The sequence below is a fragment of the Mirounga leonina genome, unplaced genomic scaffold (genome assembly GCF_011800145.1).
Source record: "Mirounga leonina isolate KUSES-001 unplaced genomic scaffold, KU_Mleo_1.0 Mir_174, whole genome shotgun sequence".
In the NCBI taxonomy this organism is placed as follows: Eukaryota; Metazoa; Chordata; class Mammalia; order Carnivora; family Phocidae; genus Mirounga; species Mirounga leonina.
In genome coordinates this window covers 55,446,641-55,460,023 of record NW_023270451.1, presented here as the reverse complement: position 1 = coordinate 55,460,023, position 13,383 = coordinate 55,446,641, and the positions used below count along the sequence as shown (strand labels likewise).

General features: G+C 41.4%; 1 non-coding gene across 1 annotated transcript; it reads left to right on the top strand.

Moving 5' to 3' along the window:
* Nucleotides 1-4,772: 4,772 nt before the first annotated feature.
* Nucleotides 4,773-4,879, top strand: LOC118021468. Its single transcript, XR_004682192.1, has one exon. It is a non-coding gene; the product is annotated as a U6 spliceosomal RNA (small nuclear RNA).
* The last annotated feature ends 8,504 nt before the right edge of the window (nt 4,880-13,383 follow it).

Genomic DNA, 13,383 nt, shown 5'->3' with positions numbered 1-13,383 from the left:
TCACGAAACTGCTCAGTTGTTGTAAATGACAGGCTTCTCATCCCTTCATCTCTCTAGTAAACTAGATAATGTTCTAAAATTTCCCTAGGTCCTACCCATACTATTCATGGTTTTTCCTTCTTTCAGCCCATTGTAGTGTACATTCTTTAGTTACCTGAAATGGGTTGGAAAATTCTATTTACTCAGGATGACTCATAGGATTAGTTGCTAGCTGTTACAGTGGGGCAGACCTAAGACTGACTGCTATATTGTCAAGGAATCCTCCCCCTCCACCATAGAGGAAGAGTTAGCAACAATCAGACCACCATTCATGTATATCTGTCTATGAGCGTACTTCCTGGTACTTGGCCTACAAACAGCTCCCTAACACTTCCTCATTAATAGATAATAAAACAAAGGATCATTTATTGCCAGGCTGGCCATACAATTTGGTTGCTATGTTTACTATTGATTCCTATGGGTTTCCCTCAGATACCATTAATTGCCCCATAAGGCCCTAACGTTTCCTCTTCCAGAAAGTGTGTCTTTGTCAGTATCCCACCACCAAACTGTACAGAACTGTGAAGGGTCTGAGATTTTACTCTACTTGGGAACTAACAGGTTAGCCTGCCACAGTTTTAGGGGTGCTCATCATGGATGTCAGAAATCTTTTTCCAAGTCAAAGAACTCAACTACTCATAGCACAGCAACCAGCATGAAAATTGTACTGAGGCACTGAGACCAAGTTCTCACAGAGCAAACCAAAGAGGGCTAGAAAATAACTGCACACGCAATGGTTGTGCTCCAGGCAGTAAGCATGCCTGATATGCCCTGGAAGGAGACATTATCTTTATTATACCAGACAGCAAGCTAATCTGCCTCTTCCTCTGGAGCGAAATACCATTTCTATCTTCCAAGTCTGTTTCCATACAAACATCCTTAAAAATTTAGCCTAGAACAAAAGGCTCTGCTCCCAAGACACAAAGAAACATGAAAGACCCATGGGGATTTTCTCTCATCTCTTTCCTCTCTACACCCCACAGCTCAGGAACCAGGCACCCAATTCCAGGACTCTGAATGCTTACATCTATCTCATCTCACATAGTTAATAGATCACCTAGATCATAAACATCTCCTTTCAGAATTCCTGTTCTATTAGGACATATGCCAGTTTAAAAATCAAGGCATTCAAAGCAAAGTATGTTGTACAACATAAATCCTTATTCACTTTTCTAGTCTTCCTACTTCCTTTCACTCCTCCTCTTACCCTTTCATGGAAAAGGTTTCTTACTTGATAGATTTATTCCTAAAATTAAAGTACTGTTTTAATAAATAAAGATTTTCTTTTATTCAATATTATACTCAGTATGTTTAGAACACAACTAGCAAAAAAAATCCGCTTTATTCCGGACAGCAATTTAAAAACCTAGAAAAATATAGGCTGTACTCAAATTAAATAAATATTGTTAAGGTTATGAGAAAGGAAGATTTACACTGTGCATAGGATTTAGTATTTGTGATTTCCCCTCAAATATGAGAATTGCATTATATGAAGTTGATGAGTGAGCAATCTGCCTCATATTTCATTTAGTTGATTAAGTTTTATAGAGGAGATAGGATTTCAATTCAATAACTCTAAGATATGTTGTTTCAACCCCTTACCTTAACAGCTTTAGTCAGGTTTTATGTAAGATGCTTACACAAAAAGATGATGGAAAACCAGAGTTTTGGTATAAGATCAGAGTAAATATTAGGATATTTATAGCAGAATGCACTAATGGTTCAAATTAATTCATTCCAATGGGATGCACTTAAACTATGTCTAGCTCAGTCATAGGAAAACATTAGAAGTCTGGAGTATATACATATATCGAGCAATGTATGATCACAAAAAAATATTCTTTATAAAATGAACTGAGGGTAAGTTTCCCCTCATCGTCCTAAAGTAGAGTGTATTGTTTCTTTTTCTAAAAGTATATTGTATTGTAATTTAGAGAATTAAAAAAAAATCCTAATTAGTTAATATCAACCACTTGTCTTTTGTCAAACTACTCATGAATAGCATGCCCATTTACAGGATAACAAAGCTCTAGAATAATCCTTTTGCAGTTTTTTTTTTTTCTTTTTTTGTAATGAAGTATTACCATTTCTGAGATGCGTATATGACTTTAGGAATACTTCCTATTTCTTTAACAATGAGAAATCTCAGCATTTACTGACAGTGAGGTGGAAGGAATTATATTTTACACCATAAAAGTTGGTTTCTTTTCTAGAATGCAAGTGACATGAAAGGTGAGGCCTCTGACATGTCCTTTAAAGATACAAGGACAGAAAGTCATGCCATTTCCCTCTAATTTTAATTGTTCTAGTCAGCAACAATTTTCCAGCTCCCTGTCAAGGAATGGTAAATTAAGTTATGTACAAACCTGTCCCAAGACCAGAATTCTCCTGCCTTCATACAGAAACCACTGGATCATCACAGGGTCTACCTGAGTCCCATGGAGAAAACTATTCAAACTCATGCCTGGATTGCACAGGTGATCCCATCTGTCAGTCTTTTGAGACCCTTTCTGCTCTCTCTGGCCTTAATTGTTCTTATTTTCTCTTCTGGCAAGAGAGCAGCAGTCAAGGCAAGCTGGGAACTAGAGTGTTATCAACTTGTTTGTGATGCTTTATTACCTGGCTTTCTGCTAAGCTCTAATAACAAGGAAAGGTGGTACTGGCCTGTTAATAATTAATAGCACCCAGTGCAAATGAAGTACTTCTGTCATAGGGCTTCATCAGTAAGGTCACAGTACAACAGGGGTTGCAGGTTCTGTAAGCATGAGTGGTATTTGCATATGTCAGAACAGACCGTGCATGCTAACAGTACAAACACTTCACATCTGCTTCTGTTTACTTCCATGCTAACACCCTAAAAGCACAGGAGTCCTGTGTTAAATGCTCAGTTACAGACTGACTGTTGATGTGTTCTCCACAGAGCTTTTCATAAGTGCACTGTTGCAAATAAACTGCTAATGACTTTGCTTATTCCAGCCAACCTTTAAAGGAAATCTACAACATACACGCAGATTAATGATGCCTCTATTTAGCAGTGTGTCTTGTGACTAGGTTTGCATAGAGGCAGTATCAATTAAGTAGCAATTATCTGCAAAGTGGAAAAAAGAGGGAAGATATAAATAAGTAATGAGTATGATGCTAAAATCTCTGAGAACAACTAGAACTGAACTCTGAGGCAAGGGCACCGACTAGTGAACATTTTTTCCCATCTTTTCTTATACCTAAACCCCACAGAGTCCCCATGAAAAACCAAAATGAGAACACTTAAGTTCTTAAGTAATTTCTTTATATTTGACTTTCAAGACGACCACTATTTTGAAATAGCCAAGAAACAAGAAAATGGGCTGAATGTAAACCTCATTAACAAACAGTTTATAAAAAAAAAAAAAGAAAAAATTGGCCCTATAAATGTTTATTTTATGAAAGGACCTGACTAAAACATATCAGATTTTCTATGTATCTTATCAAGAGTTCAGCACAGAGTCCCAATTTATCCCTTGATTCTTGTCAAGCAATAGCCTTTATCAGTACCTCATAAGACTTATCTGGAAAATTCTGCATTGTTTGGCTCTAAAGAAAAAGACCAAGCTGTGTTCTGAGGATGTGCATAACATCTAGATTGGTGGGGTTAGTAACAAACTTTATAAAATCTACTTTTGTTTACTAATCTTGGTTTGTAACAACCAAGTAGGTTCTTTCAGCTCAGGCTCTGCTTTAATGTGAATTAAAGCAGAGAGCCAAATGTTTTAAGGTTTCTCCAGATGATCTAGGGCCCAACAGTTCCTTTGATAGCTTTTTTTTCCCTCAAGGATGACTAGGATAGGTCAAAAAAAATGAAAAAAAAATTAACCTATAGCAATCATATTTTCTAAATCCTAAATGAAGACAAATGGTTTGACAAATATATATGGAGAAAGACAATTAGAAATGTGAATGGAATTGGCTAGAAAACGGTTAGATTCTGCGATAAAAATACCCAATAAAACAGAAGTTTACGGAACAACGAAGTATATTTTGCTGCAATATTCCAATCCTAAGTAAAGCTCCCAGCTGCTGGGCTGCTCTGCTCCATCTGGTAAGTCAGGAATTGTGGAGGCCACTGAGTCTACCACCCAGACTTTCTTAAAGAAAACCTGCTGTGAGACTAGCTGGTGTACCTTCAGATCTGCCCAGACATTCATGTTGTGGCTACACTAATGCCCAGGCTACTCCCAGCCAATGAATAAGCATGACAGGGGCACCAGAGCCAGGACATTTCTGTCGAGTGCAAGACTCCCTTAATGGGAGATTTTGTTCAAGAACTCCATATTGCCTTGACTGAGACTTCTCAGAGATGCTCTGCAGTCTGGAGCATACCCCACTCTCTCCTCCTTCCTTCCTGCTCTCCGTCCAGAGGTATCAGAACTACATTGAAGCCCAAAGGCTCTCCCCATGTCTCCTTCTCCCTCTCCCCTTTACCTTTCATAAATGTTCTCTTTAATATTTGCTATAGGTTCAGGCTCATATGAGTGCATTATTTTCTTGTAACTGAAAAGTTTTTGAACAACTGGAGGTACCCATTCCCTTTTCTGAAACTCTTTGGGCCAAATGTGTTTCTGAATTCAGAATATGGTGCATCCTGCAGCACGTGGGTGATTTAGTCAGTTAAGCGTCCAACTCTTGATTTCAGCTCAGGTCTTGATCTCATTAGGGTCATGAGATTGAGCGTGGAGCCTGCTTAAGATTCTCTTTCTGTGCTCGCTTCGGCAGCACATATACTAAAATTGGAACGATACAGAGAAGATTAGCATGGCCCCTGCACAAGGATGACACGCAAATTCGTGAAGCGTTCCATATTTAAAAAAAAAAAAAAAAAAAAAGATTCTCTTTCTCCCTCTCCTTCTGTCCCTCCCCAGCTCCCCTGCTCACACATGCATACATGTTCTCTCTCTCTCTCAAAAAAAAAAAAAAAAAGAGAGAGAGAGGGAATATGGTGCATCAACTTTATATTATATAGTAAACTCCATTTGGGGTACTCCACAGTAACTATGCAGCAAAACCCAAACATGCATACAAAGTAGGATAAATAGAGGCTACGTGATCTCACATAAATATAGGTCAATTTTTGCCAAAAATATGTCTAGATCATGCTGGGAATTATCTCTAAATATATTACAAAACAAACAAAAAATAAAGCGAAATTTTTTGGTTTTCAGAACTTTATGGATTTGAGAAATGTGCACTGTTTATCTTTTATACTATTACTAATAGTTTCATTTACTGTCAGATTCATAATTCCCCCCTCTTTACATTATTCATCTATTAGATCCTAATCCAATGGTTCTTAAGCTTCAACATCAATAAGGATCCCCTAGGGGTAGTTTTCAACTCTCAAATTTTTATTCAGTAGGTCTAGTGTAAGGCCTAGAAATCTGCATTTTAACAAGCTGGTCAACCCCATCCTCTCCTGCGATCCTGATACAGAGTGTTTTGAGATTCAAACTTTGAAAATACTGTTCTAGACTTTGAGTTCACCTTTCACTATGGTAAACTACTAATATCACTAGTTCCAGGTTTAATCTCATGGATTTTCGAGGCCCATTGTTTTTTAAACTTAGAACGAACTAACTAGCTTATTCTCTTATTCTTCCTCTTTGACTCTAGCTCTGCAGCTAGGTCATACAGCCATTCACTTCCTAGTGTGGTATTCACCAATAACTCTTCAGGGATATTTATCTTGGAATAACAGGAGTTAGTTTTTTTTTTTTTTTCTTTTTGAACTGAAATAGAGCTGAATAGTTTCTACTTATCTTTGAGTATCTGTCTCACCAGAGTATCAGCTTTGAGCTTATGAAATTATGCAGGGGGTCCCCCGTTCCCATGATAGTTGGAGTTTTAAGGATGGAAAACTATAGATAACTCTAATGGGTAAATGAATCCACAATAGGAATAGCAGGACAAGTGGCATAAAATGTATTTGTAAGTGTACTCTCAACTCAGTACTACTTTTAGCTTGGTTCTCTTGCAGGACCAGTTTTCTTCTGAACTAGTAAAGCAGTTGTATTTCTAAAGGTTCCTTTCCCTTTCCAAAGATATTGTTTCCTTTTTTTTTTTTAAAGATTTTATTTATTTATTTGACAGAGAGAGACACAGCGAGAGAGGGAACACAAGCAGGGGAAGCGGGAGAGGGAGAAGCAGGCTTCCCGCCAAGCAGGGAGCCCGATGCGGGGCTCAATCCCAGGACCCTGGGATCATGACCTGAGCCGAAGGCAGACGCTTAATGACTGAGCCACCCAGGCGCCCCGGATATTCTTATTTCTATTTTAAGTCAAGTGCTTCCAGAAACTGGAGACTAATCAGAGATCGTAATGGGATATGTTAAGAGGAGAGGTTTAAGGGAAAAACCAATGTCTGTAAAAGTGTCCAGGGATTTATTTGGGTAATATGTTTACTGCCAACAAATATTTGCTCACCTCTGATTTGGAATGTAAAGTCCTCTGCTAAAAACAGCTTGGTCATTAATATTAATATTAATAAGGGGAACACAAGAAAACCTAAGTCCAAAAGCATCCTTTAAATTACATGAATACCATTATTTCTATAGGTTTCATGATTTTCAAACTGGGGACTATGACATTTTGCTAGAATTTAACTGGAATTAACAGTTAAATGTGGTATATATCCCTAGTGAATCAATTTTAAGAAAATTTTAGAAGAAACTAGTAATTTTTATGCTAAAATAAGCAGAGATATTATGGTATAGAATACAAAGTCTGTGTGCTTTAATTAGTAAAACACACACTTATTAAGAAATACCATAAATAAAAATGCCTCTTTAGACTAAGACCTCATTACCTACAGAGGTCTGTCTTCTTTCTCAGTGATTCAGGGTAAGTTGGTGGGGAAGTTTAGAAAACACTACAGTTGATTGTGACATGTGTGGTTAGGTATTTCCTGTAAAGCGCATAAACGTGCCTACTTTATTATTCTAGTGCCTGCTCCTGGATTCTCCATCTCAACTTCCAATATATGGAGTTGAAAGCTGTATGAAAATTGTGTGTTTTAGTTGTGCTACCAAGGATATGCAACAGGATGTTAAAATTGAACTATTTCTGACTCTGTTTTGGCTAAAGCCCCAAGACAATATTTGCCAACTATTCCACATTCTAAAGTTAGACCACCTATGTAGGACTTGCAAAGAAATACAGGAAATAGAGAAGGAACACACAAGGCCCTTTTCCCCCTTCAGGTAACAACCTAGAGCAGGCCAGCTGGGGCTGAGGAGAAGCTCTGACTTGGATGAAGTTTGATCTTACACGGACTAGACATTTTAATTGCTGAAATGAGACTTTCCTTTTGTGATGAGAGGTGATCAGAGGACTTTTTATTACCTAAGAGTGACCAAAAAGTCACAGGATTTCCTCTCAATTTCATCTGAGTAGCAGAGCAAATAACCCTAAAGAGTGGGTCTGAATGGGCAGTGGGAGGAAAATAAAGTTCTTTTTTCTTTTTTACTATATGCCTGTGACTGGCACATGAATCAGGAAGAAAGAAGCAGTATAAGAAAACATTTAAAAATTTCTATTGATTCTTTTCTTTTTGTTTGTTTGCTTTAAGGGGCGATAATGCTTGCTTTTATGAACCTTAATCTTTTACCAAAACAGGACTTTTCCTTTCCACTTTACAACACATTCTCTGCTTACCTGTTACATGTCATGAACTCATTCTCCATTCATTGCTGTTCTTGGTGTTCATTTTATCCATATTTCACTTGCTTTAAAATACTGCAACGATATGGTATATCATCTTCTATATGCTCCATCCATATTTTCCCATTTGATGATGCTGGGATAACTTTCTGACTTCATGGGAAGTGTCTTCCAATTTCCAGAAACACCTTAAGCTGAAAACAGCAGAGAAAATTACATTGTAAAAAACAGACAAATAAATAAATACTGGTTATAACATTGATCCCTTGCCAAGGGGGTTCTGGGCTTCCCCACTTTCAGTGGTTGGGGTTCTTAACTTGCCTGGGTTCATCCTGACTCCATAGTCTCCCAAAAACCCCTTTCCCTGAACTTTGGGGCCAGTAAGCAGTGTGGAGTCTCCAGGTGATGTTGAGAGATTTGGTCAAGACCTGTACAATGTCTACCACAAATGCGGGTCCATTGTCACTATGGATTGTTAATGGCAGGACAAACCGGGGCACGATCTCCAGCAAGAGGACTTTAGCTACTTCCTGGCTTTGCTCCGACCTGGTCGGGAAGGCTTGGACCCACCCAGAGAATGTGCATACTATTACTAGGAGATATTTGAACTCCCTGCTTGGCTGCACATCTGTGACATCTATCCCTAGATCTTCGAAGGGGTTTGCTCCCATCCTCTGGACACCTGGCAGGGACCATGGTGCAGACCGAGCATTATTTTTAGCACATGTTATGCACCGATGTAGTAGTGCTTCTTGAGAAGGGCCTCTAATGCAGTTTTTCCCAGATGAGTGAGTCAGTGGTGTTCCTTGACTAGATGCCCTCCAGTTGCTGTTGGAACAAAGATGTGCCCATCTGGCATCATCCACCAGCCCTTTTCAGTCAGGGTGGCCCTCTCAGCCATGGCCCATTCCTTTTTAGTGTAACTGGGCAGAGGGACTTCTTCCGGGGGTGTTAGGGCCATGGTGAGGGAAGGGGCTCTGTCTTGGCTGCCTTATCTGCCGGATGATTTCCCCACGCTATGGGGTCGTCTGCTTTCGGTGTCCCTTACAGTGCAGGATTGCTACTTCCTTTGGAAGCCAGATGGTTTCAAGGAGTCTCAGTATCTTCTCGTCAGCCCATTGAGCTGACCATCCAGCTGGTAATGCCTTTGTTTCTAGGACTTCAGTGGTTGTGGTTACTGCATAACCCACTTTCCGGGCACCCTCTTGTAGGTAACTGCTGCCATCGCTGAACAGCGTGAGCTCTGGATTCTTTACAGCTTGATCCCGCAGATCTGGACAGCTCGCATAGACTTCATCAGTCACCTCGGAGCAGTCATGGTCTGGTTCCCCCTCTTCCATGGGGCGAAAGTTTGCTGGATTTAATGTCCTGACTGTTTCGAGGGTGACCCACGGGTTTTCGCAGAGGAGCCCTTGGTATTGTGCTAACTGAAAGTCGGAAAGGAACAGTGTCCCTGTGCGTTCATGAGGGACACAACTGCATGAGACACCTTGACGTTAAGTTCTTGCCCCAGGGTAAGTTTGTCCGCCTTCTTGATGATTAGGACTGTGGCTGCCAGCGCCCTGAGGCATGGTGGCCATCCCGCTGCCACGGGGTCCAGCTTCTTTGACAGGTAAGCAACTGGCCGTTGCCAGGGTCCAACAGTCTGGCTGAGTACCCCAAGGGCTATTTTTTCCTTTTGAGTCCAGGCAGGGGGTTCTCGATCTGGTCCCCCTAAAAGATCAGAAAGGGGTCTTGCTATTGCCGAGAACCCAGGGATCCAGATGTGGCAGAATCCTGCAGCCCCCAGGAATTCTCATAGGCCCCTTTTTGTCTGGGGCTGTGGCAGGGAGATAATGATCCCTTTCCTCCCTGGCCCTAGTTCTCTTTTCCCTTAGGTGAGGAGAAAACCAAGGTATCGGACCTGTTGTTGGCAGATTTGTGCCTTCTTCCATGAGGTTCAGTGTCCTGAGTCTGACAGTTTTTTTCTGAGCCACTTAGGTGACCCCAAGGGTTGCTTTTTAAACACACAGTTTCTAGGATATTCCCCCCATCCCATCCATTATGATTCAGTGGGTTTGCATAGGCCAGATAGTATTACACCCAGTGCTCATCACAACACATACCCTCTGTAATACCCATCACCTGGCTACCCCATCCCCCAAATAGTTGCCTTTTTAACAAGGTCCTTCCAGGTGACTCTTATAAAGGAGGTTTGGAAACAATGTCGAAGCCTTGCTGTTCAGAGGGCGGCCAGGGGACCAGCAGGATCTGTATCACCTGGGGTATCTTGTTTAAATCACCAATGTCAGCCCTACCCCAGACAGACAACTGGAATCTGCCTTTGAACAGTGTAGTAGCTAGGCTTTTGATCTGACCTCTTCTCTGTTTTCATTTTAGTAGGGTTCCTCCCGTGACTTCCTTGCCCCAGTCCTCTCCAGAAGAGCCCGTGTCCCCTGCCTATCCCTACCTGAGACCTGTCCCATCCCTGGGGGATCCTTGCTCCAACCTCCCACCACCCAGAGACGACAGGGAAAGGTGCTCTGTGAAGCTAAAGAACCTAAACAGCTGGAGATCTTGCCTTGTTAGAGAAGACCGACTTGACTCCCAGGTCCTCTGACCTCTGCAAATTCCAGACCCCCAGAACTGTCTCATGATCTCAATTTTGGTTGCTCCGCTTTGTCTCCAAGTGTTCTGAAGCATTTCACACACAACTGGGCTTAGGCAATTTGTCCAGACCTTCTTGAAATTTTTGATCATGGTTTCTAGAACCATAGGTTTACTCTGCCCTGACCCCATGGTGATGTCCCCGTGTGCACTGGCGCAGAGACAGACAAGGGGGGTATCTTCTGAGATGAGGAGACCAATCAGATGCCTGCCTGGCCATGTCCTGAAGGAGCTTAGGTGAGGCTTAGCCGTAGCTGTCTCAGCGTTGTGACAGGATCGGAAACTATTCCGATGCCGCCATAGACCATATGCCATTCACCACGGAATGGCAGACAGGCCCACTCAGACTCCGGAGGCTTCTGGGGACCTTAAGGGTGCCCACCCATGGAGCCACAGAATTAGTCCGCTTGAGCAAGCCAGGTTGGACTGCACATTCACTCACACATTCACACTCCAGAAGTTATTACAGTCCCTCACTGGGAATCCCTACCTGTGAGACCTCTAAGAGGTCTCTGGGAGGTGATCAGTCTCCCCTTACACCCCAGTGGGGGTGTGCCTGTCTGGGTCCTGGGGCTCCAGGTCTTACCGGAGTCTGACGTCAGGACCAGGTCCTCACCTGCCGAGTCTCCTCAAGTCCGGCGGGAACAGTGGAGTGGGGCTGGCCTGAGGCGACCTGGGCGGGAGACTGCCGAAAATTAGGCAGGGCATGCCTTCTCCGTTATGATCCCTCCTTCTGTCACTGCCCCACTGTTGCCCCCAAACCGGTGGCAACAATGGGCCAGCGCAGTTGGGTTTCCTGGTCAGGGAACCAAATGTTACGGAACCTGGACTGGATCTCCAGACGGAAGAACCAAGCGGCACTCGGAGATCTTGGAGGACAGAAGGTTTATTTAACACTGGCTAGCTCAGAGGAGAGTGGTCTCCAAAGGTCTGAGCCTCGAGCACAAAGGGGGCAATTTATATACTACTACTTCTGCATACTTGGCACTTTTGGTGCGAAGCGGGGCAGGGAGAAGAATCCGGATTGGTGTGCATGGGAAGCAGAGCAGGGACAAGAACCTGGAAGAGCCCCAGGGCAAGGACTGGGACTCTCTTGCTGGTTCAGTCAGCCATCTTAGGACACAGATTTTCCTTATCAGGAGAAGCAGGCTTCCTGCAGAGCAGGGAGCCCAATGCGGGGCTCAATCCCAGGACCCTGATGCTTAACGACTGAGCCATCCAGGCGCCCCTAAGAACAATTAACTTTTGAACAATGTAGGGGTTAGGAGCACTGATTCCTATGCAGCCCAAAATCCGCATATAACTTTTGATTCCCCCAAAACTTAACTACTAATAGCCTATTGTTGACCAGAATCCTTATCAATTATATAAACAATTAACACATATTTTGTATATTATATATATTATTTATTATATTCTTACAATAAAGTAAGCTAGAAAAAAGAAAATGTTATTTAAAAAATCACAAGGAAGAGAAAATACATTTACAGTACTGTACATATACTTATTGAAAAAAATCCATGTATAAGTAGAACCCAGATTTCAAACCCATGGCTCTTCAAGAGTCACCTGTAGTGTATACCACTTCTGCCTATATTCTACTGGCCTGAACCCAGTCAGATAGTCACATCTATTTTGAAAGGGGAGAGCTGGGAAATGCAGTTTCCTGTGTACACAGGAGGAAAATGAAACAGTGCGATAAACACATAAACATGTCTTACCTTATCATGATATTGGGAAAGGGACTAAATTGAGGACTCCCCACAGTTTTCAATCTCCTTAGTGTGTAACTATGACTCTAGATAGTCTGGCATCTGTCTATGTCTCCAGCTTTATTTTCTCCCACATCCCACACATATCCTGTGGTGCAGGATAACTGTTTTCACTTATCTAAAATACCATGCTCTCTTGAGCTCTTTGCATATGCTCTTCCCCCTTTCTTCACTGAGTTTCCCTGTCTACATCATAACTCCAGGAAATACTCTCCAGCCTTTCTCCTGTGACCCTATAAATTTCTGTATTTTTCTATTCTAGCAGTTAGAATGCTGTAGTATAATTGATTATAAGTTTTTTGAAGATAGGACAGGAAAATGCAGAGACATGCTGATTTCATTTTCATTCAGGATGCTATAGGCCTAGTGGTCTGAGAGCAATCTGTATACCAAACACTCACTACAGTATTTGCTCACCTCCTTTGTTTCTCCTGTTCTCTCATGCTCCTTCTTTTATATACACTGCTCTTCATTAAGTGATGTTTACTATAACTCTATTCTTTACAAAAAAATTTTTAATAATACATGAAAGGGAAAAAATAATATATGAAAGGGGAGCAGAATATACCACCACAAAATATGCCTCTTTGCCTTAAGAATCATTTTGAGCTGGTTATTTTTTAAAAGCAGTAGTCCCTAGAGAAGCTTAGAAAATCAAGCAGAAGTTACCCTTTTGTAAGAGACACTTACATTGATAAGGGAAATATCCATCTGTAAGGAAGTCTCTCTCTCTGGATCAGGAAGAAAAGCATGACCAAATCTCTAGACACTCTTCTCAATGAGAAGGTAAGAACTTAAATCTACATAACTTTACCCTTGTTTACTGTGTCTTTCCTGGTAACTTCCCATAATTGGCCTTCCCCTATCACCCCCCCCCCCACATCTTCTGTCTTTAGCTGAAAATGGTATTAAGGTGGTAGGTTGGACCATTTGGGAGGGTTACTCAGTTTTCCTGGGTATCTCCCATGTATACAGGAGATATAAGGTTATTAAACTTCTATTTTTCTCCTGTCAATCCATCCTTTATTACAGGGGGTTCTCAGCCAAGAACCTAGAAGGGTAGAAGGAAAATTATTTTTCTTCCCCTACAATATGATAACTAATACTTACTGATAATCATTATTCTAAGTATTTTACATGTATCAATTCACTTAATTCTCACAACTTCATGAAGGTGTTATTATTATCCTATTAAAATAAATGAAGAAAAGCACAGAGAGCTTAAGTAACTTGCTCAA